The following is a 3,755-nucleotide window of genomic DNA, read 5'->3' on the forward strand; positions in this document are numbered from 1 at the left end:
ATGAATAAATAAATGAATAAATAAATAAATAAATGAAAATAGGGGCCTTAGTCCTACAAGGACAAATTCCCACAGTAAAAAAAAAAAAAAAAAAAAAAAAAAAAAGATAACAAAGGAATGCTAGGGTCATTGTCTAATGTAAAACAGTCATCTTCCACCAGTGCTAACATGCAACATAGTAGTAAAAAACAAGGAATTCTTATATTAATAATAAAACCTAGATGCCTTTAATAAAAAATTAAGAAATTCTTAGAGACATTTGGGAGGAATTATCATCATCTCAATTTAATAACACTACATTTCAGATCATGTCAAAACTTCTCAACACCAGCAGTATGACAGGCATTTCTTACATGGGTATTGTGTGAGTGTTAATGTAATTATTAACTCATCCTTTTATATTCTCTGTCCCTTTCAAATTTATTTCAAATATCAGATATAACATTCAAATCAATCTTTAATTGTGAGATAAAGATTCTAGTTGACTTATGAGGCCATGTGTGTAAACATGTATGCTGGGAATTAAACCCAGATCTTCACACAAACTTAACATGTGATCATTATTTTCATGTTCTTCAGCACTTCCCCAATCTTTGCTGTCAGATTTCTCCAGACAGTCAGTGCTGAAAAGTTTCTAGAATTGTTTTAAGAGAGGAGGATATTCTGTTAAGTACCTACCCTCCTATTTTGAGTACTCAAGTGGAAATTTTTTTCTCATTTTCACAAATGGTTGAGACTCAGAAAAGATTTTTTAGCATTCTGATAAACTTTGCTTTCCAGTAGACAGGACAAAGGAGATTGCATGAAGCAGAAGCCATGCTGGTGACTTAATCAAGTGGCATTTTAAATTCCTGATGATCTAACATTTCACCAAAGGGAGAGCTCTCCTAAGCCATTCTCTGCAGGGAAAAAAAATAAGCTCTTCTTTGAAAAATGAAGTATCAAGAAAGAGAAGGAATAAAAAGAAAAGATATAGTGTATGTGCGAGAGAGATTAAAACAGCAATACATTTATTTGTATTTATATATCAAACAGCCTTATTTTTAACAATTGTAAAAATTTTTAAACTATTTTATTTCATTGAAGACACTTTAATTTTTATAAAATTACCTATATGAGGTAACTTAAAAGTACACCTAGGCTCCATAACTTAGAGATGCATCACATGATGTGTGATGACCAATTTAAATCTATATTCAAATGGACACTTGCACAAATAAAACCATTTTCCTAGAAATATGCATGATGATCTCACATGTGTGACAAGTGAGCGTTTTTAATAATGACATGAATTTAAATGAGAGAAATCTGTCTTTTCTTTCTTTATATTGCTTTTTTGTATTCCAGATGTTTGTAATTTCTATTTTCCTCTCAAAGAAAACAGTCCTCATTGTACACAGATTTCCAGATTCTTTAGCTTGTTTTTCTCTAGTGGTCACAGCAACCATATATCAGATGTGGTACTAAAGCTTTCTAATTGCATTATTTAGGCTATTAACATGAAGCAATCAAAGAGAGCTGGCTCCAAGTCCAAGAGAATTGGCAAAGATCGTATATAACAAACTCCTTTGCTACTCACAGTGACTATAAAAGATAATGAACATGCCAGCAGACAATTAGATCAGCAAGGGGGAAGCCAACACAATGCAGGACAAAACTGCAATGTAAGGCAATTTTTAGAGTAGAATATCAAACTGGAAACATACCCCCAAAATCTAAGCTTAACTTAAGGGTAATTTTTTGTATCTGGTCTAACAGGTGACTATGTTCAAAGCACCCAAACTATTAGGAACCTTTTAAAAATCATGACCACTTGATATGAAAGCTACTCTGAAGCAATGAAACATTTAAATGATTGACAAGTTTTCATAATTAAAACATTCCATGCTTCCCTACTATACTGGGTATGCCAGAATTTACAGAGTCTCATTCCATTTCTCTATATGTTTTGAAAATTCATATTTTAGCCTGAACATCATAACAACAGATGATGAGAAACAAGCCAAAGGATTGGTTTTTCTTGGTACTTACTTTCAGTATCTTCAATATTTAGGAAATTTGATTTAGTCAGTCTTATGCTTGGAGAAAGCAAAGTTAGCAAGTGCAAAAAAAATCTCTCTTGAATTTCATGCTTGGAGAGCTTGAAATCAGTTTTAGAATTTTCGCTCTCTGTGTTGAGCATTGTGGTGACTGTCCCTGTGAGATTCTAGAGCTACAATGCCACAAATAAAGCTGATTTAACAATGTGGTAAATACAGTTCCATGCCTTGCTTTGTAGGAAAAATGTTCCATAAATGAGCTTCATTGCCAGTTAGCATTTCATGAATGGAAAAGTGGATGACTGATGATGAAACAAACTTTAAAATTTGAAGGTAAGTATATAGAATATACTAACTGTGTCTTTCACCAATATGCAGCTGCCTGGGGATAATTCAGAAATTAGCTTTTACTTGATAGCATAAATTTTAAATAAATCTTTCAGTTAAACAGAAAAGGAGAGGCTGGCCCAGCTTCTGCCACAGTCCTTATGTTTGTTAACTTTGACCACCGAAATATATGATTTATTTACTTTTTAATAACCACCTATACAGTTCACACTGATGCATCAACTATGATTTACATTTAGGAGATTTCCATATGATATTTTATAGAGGATTAGAAATCCATTAGAAATGTCAGAATGTTTTTCAAAATTATCTACAAATGTTGGGGAAACAATTATTCACAGAAAATATAAATAAAACATAAATTGTGATAATATATACCTTTGGGAAGAAAATACATATAACATGAATAAAAATGTATAATTTATATGTAATGAGTATAATATAGGGGTTTATGTATTATACAAGTATTAACATTCTTTTTCCACTGCCAGACACATTGTTTCATTTTCCTTGGTAAAACCCTCACGGTAGATTTCTGCTCTTAAGATCTTCCATGGTATTAGCATTAAGGCCCTTCTGGAGATGTTATTATTCATCTGAAAAGCAAACCACTACCCATGTTCCTTTTCTTCAAAGTATCAGCATTGTTTGGAATCATCAACACTGAGATAAGGACAAATCCATCTTCACTGAGAACTCACCAAAAGAAATTTAGAACTCCAAGCCCTCCTTCATTTCACAGACTCCATTTTTCCAAATGTTCTATATTCTTTTATACTCTTCACTTACCCATCCTTAGTGGTTAGAATGCTTCTACTTGAGTACCCATAACTTATTGTATCCTTACTATTTTATGTGATCCCATTACTCGCCTGCTCTGCTAGACTCCATCCTAGCAGAGGCTCATTTGGTTAATATATATCGCCTTTATTACTTCCACTAACTCATAGACCGTGATACATACTGGGGAATCTTCCTATTCTTTATTTTGCTTTTATTGTCATTTATTGCTTCTATTAGCTTATATTATCTACATAATACTAAGCTTCTCATGAAAATTTTTTGTATATATGTAGTGAATTTTAATCATATTGATAGTCACATTGACACCTCCTGCAATTCCTTTCATTCAAATTCTCCTTCAAACTCTCATGTCATGTGTGTGTGTGTGTTTGTGTGTGTTGTGTGTGTGATATATCTAACATAGTGAGTGTCACTGACTTGTCTTGCAGAGTATGGATGAGATATTGTGTAAAGCAAGCAGTATGGGGCAGGAAGATGGTAAGAGCAGAAAAGCAAACAACTTGCTTTGAGATTCTGTCTCCAAGTAATGTTGGATACCTCATCTGTAAAGTCTCACAAGTATGA

This window comes from Alexandromys fortis, unplaced genomic scaffold (genome assembly GCF_014885135.2).
Source record: "Alexandromys fortis isolate MF-2015 unplaced genomic scaffold, M_Fortis_MF-2015_v1.1 scaffold_34, whole genome shotgun sequence".
Classification (NCBI taxonomy): Eukaryota; Metazoa; Chordata; class Mammalia; order Rodentia; family Cricetidae; genus Alexandromys; species Alexandromys fortis.